This window comes from Chenopodium album, chromosome 17 (genome assembly GCF_948465745.1).
Source record: "Chenopodium album chromosome 17, dcCheAlbu1.1, whole genome shotgun sequence".
NCBI classification, from domain to species: Eukaryota; Viridiplantae; Streptophyta; class Magnoliopsida; order Caryophyllales; family Amaranthaceae; genus Chenopodium; species Chenopodium album.
This window is the reverse complement of record NC_137850.1, coordinates 36,483,398-36,494,769: the sequence shown is the minus strand read 5'-3', so window position 1 is coordinate 36,494,769 and position 11,372 is coordinate 36,483,398. Positions and strand designations below refer to the sequence as shown.

At 36.6% G+C, this 11,372-nt stretch overlaps 1 long non-coding RNA gene across 1 annotated transcript; it reads left to right on the top strand.

The window, feature by feature from the left end:
* Window positions 1-4,949: 4,949 nt before the first annotated feature.
* On the top strand, window positions 4,950-6,179 carry LOC145587870 (uncharacterized). The gene is made up of 3 exons (XR_014101463.1): window positions 4,950-5,165; window positions 5,260-5,446; window positions 5,771-6,179. It is a non-coding gene; the product is annotated as an uncharacterized LOC145587870 (long non-coding RNA).
* Window positions 6,180-11,372: the final 5,193 nt, after the last annotated feature.

The window sequence follows — 11,372 nt, the reverse complement described above, 5'->3', positions numbered from 1 at the left end:
CCACGGGCTAACGGACCTAATGACTTTTTTTTATTTTCGGTGGATTTATTTCTTGAAAATTTGCAACCTATATTATTGATGGTTTAAAATCTTAAAATATGAAGAATATGTATGATATGAACTTTGAAGTAATGAAAAGATGAACATGTTAGATTTAAGGGTATTTTTGTTTATGTTGTGGAGAGAGATAAATGACAATCAAATATATAGAGACTCTTCTAGATATCTAGTACCTACTACTTCGTAGCATCGTATAAACTTTGTACTTTATTATATATTTTTTTAAGAAAATATTATTTAATAATTTACAAAACGGGCCGGACGGGACGGCCCAAAATATATTTACCATTGTCCATGCCCGCCCATTTCATAAAACGGGTCGGGCTTAGCCCGTCCATTAATTTATTTGTTTTTAATAAAGGTGTCCAAGCCCAAATTTTAACGGGTCGAGCCTAGCAGGTCAGACTGTCCATGAACAGCTCTAATATCAATGTACTTGTATAATGGGACAAGATCCTTGACAACACGTTTCTAACGTGACAAGTCAGTTGTATATTTGTAGTTCCTCCAAAATGTAAAATGTAATGAGTATTAATCATTTTCTAATGGTTTGACAACACACCTATGAAAAGTAATGATTTTTTACTAAAAAAGAAAAGTTTGTGACCAATCTATTCTAAAAATGGAAATTGGTGTTGGTATCTTTATATGTCTCCCTTTCGTCATTTTCTTTGGGTGGTAGACTGGTTTCTAATCCTTATCCTCAACCCTTAAAAAGTGTGAGTATGCTCCCTTATGAACAGTAGCTATGCGTGGGAATGGCATGTGTGAAAACATGTGCAACTCACATGCATAAACTAGCTACAGTATTTTGCTTTTGTAGTCTTGCTGATAGAGGTGTCCACCGTGCGAGTCGTGCGAGCTGGGTTAGGGTTAGGTGGGTCGCGGGTTGGGGTTTCATGACACACGACACGACACACGTTAGGTAGGGTGGGCCGGGTCGTGGGTTGGGTCGGAGAAGTTGGACACACTAGGGTTAGGTTCGTGGGTTAGATGGGTCGTGGGTGGGTCGAGCTGGGTTCGTGGGTTAGACGGGTCGTGGGTGGGTCGAGGTGGGTTCGTGGGTTAAGGTGGGTCAAAGGGTGGGTCGAGGTGGGTTAGGGTGGGTCGAGGTGGGTTCATGGGTTAGGGTGGGTCAAAGGGTGGGTTTGGGTTGAGTTGGGTTAGTGTGTTAGGGTCGGGTGGGTTCGTGTGTTAGGGTCGGGTGGGTGAAACGGCTAAATGGGGTGTGTGATGTTTTAATTTTTACAAAATTAACAATTTGATGGCTTGCTCTTAATTAAGATGCCTACGTATCCTTATATCACAAAATAAGGAATCAAAGCCAACGTAGTTCTTATATTGTACTTATTTTGGAATTTGGGGGAGGAAGGGGGGCTTGGACCTATCTTTAGAAAATTAAAATTTAATTTTTCAATTAAATTCTAATTTTCGAAAAATAAGTTGCCTACGTATCCCGAAAGAATCAAAGCCCACGTAGTTCTTAGCGTACCTGATTAAGACTTTTCTAGCCACCCATGTTTGTTGCATCATCATCCCCGGAAGCTGCATCATCCGTTGACGACTCCAATATCATCACAGGATCATCTTCATCGTCTTCGTCTTGCTTTAAACCTTGAGTTCTTCTTTCAGCTTGATCCCAATCTTTCTTACAAACACAAATTTGAATGCTTTCCGGAGTTAAGCGAGATCTTTTTTCATCTAACACTCTTCTACCTGCACTAAAAGCAGACTCGGAAGCAACTGATGAAGCGGGAACTGCAAGTATATCTTTTGCAATTCTCGCTAATATAGGAAAACTTTTTTGATGTTCTTGCCACCATTTTATAATTTGAAAGCTGTTGTTGGTCTCATGTTGATATGACAAATAATCATTAATAGCAAGTGTTGAAGAAGATGATGATGAGAATGATGTAGATGCTTTGTGTTTTTTTTTCATAACTTTATCAAGAAAACCAAATCTAGAATCGGAAGTACTAGTATTAGTTGGTGTAGCTAAATCAAAACCATAAATAGATGCATAATGATCATAAAGGTCTCCCAAAACAGATTTGCATTTGTTAATATATTCACTAACATCATAATCGATTCCTAAACTTGTATAATAAAATTCTAAAAGATTTTCCAAACCTTCAGCTTTGACACCGGGGTCAAGAATAGCAGCAATTCCATAAATAATTGGAAATTCACTAAAATAAGTATGCCACTTACGTTTCATGCTATCAAGAACGGGACGAAGTTCATCAATCTTCATATGCTCTTCGATGGTGTGAACAACTTTAACACACTCAATTACTACTAAATGAATGTTAGGCTCGTAGATATAAGAGAAAATATGAGTTGCACTATCAAAAGCATTTAAAACATCACGAACAAAAGAAGCATTAGTCCATTGACTTTCGGTTAATAACTCAGTAGGATCAACACGAGTCTCGTTGTAAAGTTGGGTCAAAATATCACGATACTTTATAGCATCATTCAACAAATTGAAAGTAGAATTCCAACGGGTAGGGGTATCAATAGACCATTGTCTTTTCTTAAGACCTCTTTCTTTACACATAGCTATGTACTTTCGTCTAACTGACTGAGTTATCCTAATCCATTTTATAACTGTTCTAATTGGGTTTAGCAATGGTTGCAACTCAGCGAGACCCTCTTGAACAGACAAATTCAAAATATGAGCACAACATCTAACATGCAAGAGACTACCACCCAACAACAAATGCAACTCGGAGTCATTTTTCAAATAGTCAATACACTTTGTGTTTGCAGTTGCATTATCAAGAGACAAAGAAAAAACTTTATTATTCAAGTGAAATTCTTTTAAACAATCCAAAATACGAACTTTGATGTTAAAACCGGTATGCCTTTCTTCCATAGCTTGAAAACATAGTATACGTTTTTGAATAAACCAATCATCATCCACCCAATGAGCAGTAATGCAAAGAAAAGGTTCGCCCATACTAGAAGTCCATGTATCACTTGTAAAACTAACACGACCATCAAAAGTACGAAATAATTCAATCAAACCACTCCTATATTTATAATAAGAAGTTTGTGTATAACGTCTTAGGGTGTTTCGGGGGACACGAGTAAATGCAGGTTGTAATGCAACTTTATTAAAATGCTCAACATTTGCATTTTCACCATAACTAAAAGGGTATTCATTAGCAATAACTAAAGTACTCATTTCATCAATCATTCTATCTTTATTATAATGGAAAGGTGTACCTCCGCCTGGTAGATGGCTCATGTATCCACCCAATTGTGTTTGGACGGGCAACTTACCCCCCGAAGGACGGGGGCCATTTTCGAACAAGTCGTGTTTATTTTGCAAATGCCGACTAAAGGTTCCGGTTCCATCTCCCGTTTTCCAACTATATGACTTGTCATTTGCACCTAGCGCCTTGCAAACTAGGCATGTATACGTGAACCTCTTTGGTTGACCGGGTTGCCATCCCGGGGGTGTGACGTCAACACCGTCAAAATGTTTCCACACCCAAGAAGTGTGTCCTCGACCTCTACTTTCACCGCCACCACCTTTCATAAATCAAATTATTGAAATTAATTTTTAAACGCTATTCATGAAAATAAGCTTTTAAATTTTAAATATTTTAATTATAATTATTTAAACGCATTTTTCATGGTAATTATAAATCATAGAAAATTGGAACTAAACGAACTTTATAATCATTAATAATAGTTTTTTTCAAATATTCATAACAATAAAAATTAAATTAGAAATTACCTTGAGATGAAGGTTGAGATGTTGGTTGTGATGGAGGTGGCATAGTTGAACTCGATGATTGGTGGGAGAAATGTTGTGGTGGAGACGTTTGAATATTTTGCCCATCTCCTAAACCATAATCTCCATATTCATTGACAAATTGGTTTAAATTTTCCGTATTAATTTCATACGAAAAATTTGCACCACCACTCCTTTGGCCACCACTTCGACCACCACTTTGACTCCTTCCCATTCCTCCTCTTGAGCCCATTTTTTTTTTTTTATGATTACTAATTATAATATGGAGAAGAACTTTTTTTTTTTTTTTTTTTTTTTAGAATCTTAAGAATACTAATAATAATAGTAAGGAGATTTTTTTTTTAACAAAAATAAAACTCTATATAACACTAAATAACACTTGAGAATTTGAGAACAATTAAGAATTTTTGAGTAAGAGAGAAAGAAAGCTTGAGTTGTGTGGAAATTTCAATGAAATGGAATTGGTATTTATAGGAAAAATTGAGGGGATGATCATACAATACAAAAAAACTAGCCGTTAACATTCTTCATCAAATTCAAAAAAAAAGTAGCCGTTAGTTTTGAAAATTATTTGGAATATGGCTGTTAGGCTAGGCGGGTTGGGCGGGTTGTGCGGGTTGTGCGGGTTGTGCGGGTTGGCGGGTTGGGCGGGTTGTGCGGGTTGTGCGGGTTGGCGGGTTGGGCGGGTTGGTGGGTTGTGCGGGTTGGCGGGTTGGGTGGGCTGGCGGGTTGTGCGGGTTGGTGGGTTGGGTGGGCCGTGCGTGATGGGTCGGGTTGGGTGGGTTCGTGGGTTGGGTGGGTCGAATCACGTGGGTCGAAATGGGTTGAACGAGTTGGGCCGAATCATGTGGGTCAAAATGGGCTGGGTCGAAATGGGCTGGCCTAGAATTTTTGGACCCATGACGCACCCACCTTTTCAAACGGGTTGTGCCGGGTTGTGCCGAGTCGGATCCGGGCTGGACCCATTTGACCCACCAGCCGTGCGGGTCAGGGTGGGCTGGGTCCAACCCGGCCCACTGGCCACCTCTACTTGCTGATGAAGCAAAAATTGCATTCTCCTTTCTTCTTTCTTCTTTCTTCTTTCTTCTCTCTCTGATGAGTTGCTTTTTGGCTGTAAATTCAGACAGTGTATATTGCTTTGCAAGATAATAGCAAGAGATCTTGCACCTCGATTGCATCAACTTAGCATGCTCCTGCCAACAATGGAATATGCATTTCACTTTCTGTACTTTCTCCTCCTCCATACGCCCCTTTTCTATCTTCTTCTTTGTTCTCTCTCTCTCTCAACAACCATTAACAATAGACCGGCGACGGTTGAATGATTAGATTCTTAGTGGTGGTGAGTGGGTCATCAGAACACTAATTGTCTTCTTTTATTCTCTATATTTCTTTACTTTTCTCTCCACTATCTTTAATGGATTTCATTATTGTAGCACCTTCTAATGGGGCGGCGATGGCTAATCAATTCACTAGCTCCGGCTGCCGTTATTCCACCTAGCGAAAGTGGTTAGCCCACGAGCAAACAACTGAAACAAGTGATGAAGAACGCCTAGCAATCCCATATTCCCGCCGCCCGTTGCTAATCAAGGAGTGGGTCGAATTCTCGAATCTCACACTCAGGTAATCTATTATTAAATGTTATGTTGGTTCTTTGGTGGATTATTGATTTGTTAACTGTTCAATTCTAGGGTTATTAATTTTTTTTTTTTTTTTTTTTTTTTTGTTCTAATTGTTTGTTGTTACTTCGAATTTAATTACTTTATTGAATTTTTTAATTTAAGCGTTTATAGCTTTGTTAGTAATGGATTGTTATGTGGTTGATCAAAGTCTAATGTTAATTGATTATTCTTAAGAGAGTTTTGTATTTTTTTTTTTTTTGCACATTCTCTTGATTTTTGAGGGTTTTGATTTGATTTTTGATGAATTATTTTAATGAATTCGCAGCAGGTGAAGACGATTTTCATATTTTGATTGCCGGAAGATGTGAAAATGAGAAAATTGCAGAATTTGCTGCTATTGTTGCCTGTTTATGAGGCTTCTCAAATTATTTCATAAAGGAGAACATCCTGGGTTTTGCTATTTTCTCTTCGCCTGATTTTGTTCACACTGCTAAAAATGCGCTTCAGGTGTAAAACTTTTATTCATTTAACATTAAATTAAATTTTTTTTAGATTGTAAGTTATTTGATTTTTCTTATTCTGATTTGCTCCAGTGTATATAGAATATGTTTTTCTTATGCGGATTCAAAGAAAAATTTGTTTGTCAAGAGAGGTTTGCTATTTTGATTTTTTTTTTTTTTAGTCTGTTTTGTTGTAATGGTAATTGTTTATTCAATGTTGATTATAAGTGTTGATTGTGGAGGAGCTTAGGGGGAAACGTAAGGAGTTTATGTGTTAGGATCAGTGTTGGTTGTCATGTATTTTAGGGTTTTTTTTTTTTTTTTTTTTTTTTTTATTGCTATTAACTACAAATTACATATGAAATTACATCTGCGGTCCTTTTGGGTGTTTATAGTCTTCTCTCTTTCTTTTCCTAGATGAACTAATTACATTTTTTTTATTCCATTAAATGATTCCTGCCCATGAATATATGATTTATGATCATCAGGTTAGCTGGCTTCGTAGGTTAACCGGACCTAATCTTTTGAATCTAATCATTTCTGTACTGGCCTTCCATTTTATCCTAAACCTTGCTTTGAATTTTCTAATCCTCATTTAGAGACCACTTTTATCAAATCACATATAAAGTAGCAATACCTTTATTATCCCATCACTGTATCTAATCAAACAGGAAAACAAAGGCATAAGACAGAAATAGTTCAGCTTGCAATGTCTTGTTGCTCTGCATCTCCTTCTCTTAGACCACCAGCAAATGAAGTCCTAAGGAAAATCGAGGAAATTGGAAAAGAATCAGCTTTACAGCACAAAAGAATAAATCTTTCTAATGCTTCAATTACTTTAATAATATAGATTTCAGAAGTGTAATAGAGGATCATTGAATCCATTTAATTGATAATATATTCTTGGGAATTTCTCAACGGTAACCCCCAACTTTTGCTATGCACCAATGGTAACCTCCCCTTTTTTTTATTATACAAAATGACCTTAACTAAAAATTTCATCTCATTTATGACATTAATGAGAGTTAATTAATTAAAAAAAACTAACTATGGTTATCTTTGGAAAAAAAAAAAAACTAAAAAGAAAAACTACCAACCCAGCCAGCCCCACCACCAGTTCACCACTTTCTGCCAGCGTCTAGGGTTCCCCTTTCCCCCCGCCGGCGACGCTACCCCAGCCCCACCAGAACCCGAACCCCGTCGACAACCCTCCCTCTCTCTCCTCTTCCCGCTGCAACCACCATTTTCACTCAAATTAAGTTTTTTTTTTTTTTTTTTGAAAAGCACTCAAATTAAGTTCGCAATTGAGCAATCAAAGCTTAAATTCGTTCCATTGTCCTTTATTTTCAATCACAATGTGTTTTTCTAACCTTAAATCAAACAATTGTCAATTCTTAGATTTTCCCCAATTTCTAGGGTTCTTCCAATTCCATTCTACATTGTTCGAATTTGAACAATTAGCCACAAATTGTAAGATGGTGTGTAAGGTGGTTGTTGCGGGCTGCACTAGAGGCAAGGTGGCTGATTGGTGGGTTGGGCGATGAATGTGGTTGCGAGGGTAGAGGTAGCGTGGCTGGCTGGTGGTGATAATGGTTGTGCGTGGGCTTATGAGGGAGGTGCGGTGTTTTGTGGTGGTGGTGACGGTGAGAAGGAGAGAGAGGGTGGGTCGTGGGAGAAGGTTTGGGAATCTGACTTGGAGGTGGTCGAGGTGGAGCTGGCGCGGCGTCTCTGGCGGTCGAGGAGCCTGGTCGGAAGAATCTGGGGTAGTCACCGGAAAGGGAGATGGTGGCTGAGCAGGGTGGTGGCTGATTTTTGGTGGTTGAGTTAATTTTTTGAGTTTTTTTTTAAAAAAAAAATTATAAATCTAACCATAGTTAATATTTAATGAAATAAGGTTATGAGTGAGATGAAACTTTTAACTAAGGTCATTTTGTATAATAAAAAAAAGGGGAGGTTACCATTGGTGCGTAACAAAAATTGGGGGTTACCGTTGAGAATTTCCCTATAGTCTTTGTATCTTTTATCCTATGATCAATTGCTTTCTTGGCATTTTTTATCTTAGAAAAATTGCTCGGCTTGCAATTTATCGTCCTTTTCAATTCTACTGTAGTGCATTATTCTTCATTCTTATGATTTTTGATTGTTCTGTTCTTTTTTACATCGCTAATTGTTTGGATTCTAGTGTATGTCATATAACTAATATGAGGGTTGATGTGGCCTCAGATAAGAGAAATCATGTAAATTTGCAGGACACAATTGCACCTGACAATATATAGTCAATGCCCTTGGACATGTATATCCTGTTATAATGTAATAAGCACTTTCATAGGCATTAGATTTATGCTTTGGTACAAATTTGAAGTCAGGAGGAACCTTGCCAAGCAGCACCTCAACTGTAGCTATTTGATCAGATACCCCATATTAAGTTCACGATAGCCGACATCTAATCTCCCAGATTCTTTATAATCTCTCATCCGTTGAAATCCTATATCTACAGCGTGAAATTCCAAATGATTGATTATTCACTTGAGCAATGAGTACTGAAAGAACTGCACAAGGGTCACAACAGAGCTGCAGTTACTAATGCAAAGTTTTACCAGTAGAAGGTAAACAAGATAATTGTCAGCTATTGATGCGGAGTTTTACCAAAGCAATCTATACATACATAGAGAACCAGACCCATATGACCATAATAGTATACTTTTTCTCAACATTTACAAGTCCGGTTCCTCATCTACGTGGATTGAGAGAGGTTGCGCTCCAATTTTTTACACTTAAACTTTGTTTGTATAGAAGAAAATGGAAGGAAAAGAATGGAAGAGAAAATGGAGGGGGTCAAACTCTGTTGTTTGGGTAAAGGATGGAGGTAAGGAAGGGAATGGAGATGGAGGGATCCATATTCTCTCTCTCTTTAATAAGTATAATCCCTCCAAAATTAGAGATTTTTGGAAGGAAAATGGAGTTGACCTCCCCCTCCCTTTCTTTCCCCTTCCCTTCCTCCTATCTCACTCCCCTTCCTTTCCTTCTCTATTTGCTATCCAAACATAGTGTTAGTTCCAAATACAACTCTAATTGGGTGAGTTTTGTTGGCTAATTGATTTTGATTTTCCATCATGCCACTTGGCTCCTCGTGAATAATGAAACTACAAGTAATTTAATAATGATCAACATAAAAAATGTGCAAACTAATATGATGACCTATAAATTCAATCATCTACCAAGTTCAATCATGTCATTACACCATCTTACAGAGAAGTTATAGCTAACTAAAGCAACCATTGTGAGTTGTTCCACAAAATAAGATATTGTAATACAAACCACTTGTATCACATGAACAAGATTGAGTATTATTGAAGCTGAAACAGATATCACCACATAAGAAAGGTTAAGAATTGTACCATGGTCATTGCAATAATATGCCATTTTTCACCGGATAGTGAGACAGTTGAGAAAAGAATGGGTGAGGAAATGATATCAATCCTTGAAATGCCATTCCCGATGACACATTGGATGACGAGCTTGAGAAGTCTGTGACTTCACCCACTTCAAGATGCAGTGTAGATGAAAAGCATGGTTGCATTGCCCCCAAACTGCAACCGTAATATATCATTAGTTCACCCAACCTCATTAGTTATAAAATTTCAAAATAAGAACAGAAAAGGACACCATTTAAGCCAAAACCCCATACAATTTAAAAAAAAAATTGTTAGCAACAACTATCTATTCCCAATTTCCCTGTGGTAGTCGAGACTCGAGGAAGTATAAACAACACAATGCCCATGTGTGAATCCATGCACACAAACAAAACTATTATTGGCGATCACTTGAATTATAATCATATTAACCTAAACAAGATTATTAATTATCTTATTAAACGTGATTACAAGTACAAATTCCCTTTAAATCTGCAAGAGAGGGCGTGATCAAGCAATAACAATAATAGGTATATCAAGCAACATAGTAATAATAATCATCATAATAATCTCAATCTCATTAAAGCATAATAATAATAATAGCAAGATCCTAGGCATGATACTAACAAGATTAATAACAAATCCTAGCATGTCATTAAACATTAAAGATCAAAGCTTTTATCCCTAACATGATACTAACATGATATTAGAAAGAATAGAAAACATCTTAGAAACATGCATGATATTAGAAATATTAGTTAACCCTAAACATGATACTAGGAAGCAATAAAACATCCTAACATGATACTAGGAATAAAAAATAATCAAAGCATGCTTTTTAATATCAAAATAACAATTAAATTACTTACTTCGATGTCTCGTATCTCTTTCTAATAACAAAATACACACGTTAATAACTTCAAGGAAAATAATAAACAATTAATTAAATAATTGAAATAGGATTTGGGACCAAACCCTCAGAAATTATCAACCTTTCACGTTTAGGGCGAAGACAACTTCGAACTTGGCTAGGTGTGTCTAGAACTTGTGAATGCGGAATTTTGTACGAGGGAAGGTTTAGAAAAAGAATAGAAAGGAAATAAGCTTCTAGCTTTTAGTGAGAGAAAAAATAGAATTAGATGATTGTTGATAATTCTTAATAAAAAACGGAGGTCTAGGACCCTATTTATAGAAAAAATAGTTCGGAAACAAATCAAGTCCTATTCGGAATAAAATACCTCTTGTCACCAACGACAGGAGTTAGCACCAGACAACAGGCTTAGTGCCAGGTGACAACTGTTAGCGCCAGGCGACAGGCTTGTCGCCTGGCGCTGAGTCAGAAATTAAACGCGCTTTGCGCGCGGAATCCTCTTCTTAATATAATTAAGCAGCAAATTCTGTGTTTATCAAATTAAAATCAGGTTTATCATAAAACACTTATTTTATTCAAAATAAAACTCTTTAAAAATATAATTATCAATCCTAATATCATTAGAATTTTAAAGAATCTTCTATATATTTTAGAAGATTAAAATCAATCCTAATAACTTTAGAAATAATAATTAATAGGCCCTCCTCTAGATCATCGGGCCGCATATAAAATTAATTTCGAGCCTAATTTAGTATTTTGATCATTACTTCCTCATTATTCATCAGAATTGAGCTTATAATATATCGCTGAAAAGCTCTTTTCGAACCCCATCCAACTACACTATTATTGGACCCTTATCACGGAGCAAACTAAATTGGACTGGCTACTTTCATAAATAGAGTAAGAAAAAAAATGTTTTCGAAAAAAAAGAAGTATTTTATTAAAAACAATCGCATCACTAGACTTTTCACACTTTCACTTCGTTTTCGATAATCAAATAACGTGAAAGATATTCATCACTGCTTTGGTTTTGGGGAGACACATTTGGGTGTCTACAATGTCCATTATATCTTTATGATATTCTAGAATACTTTAGATATACTAGGTTTATTATTTTACAAGGAAACCTAATTATATCACATG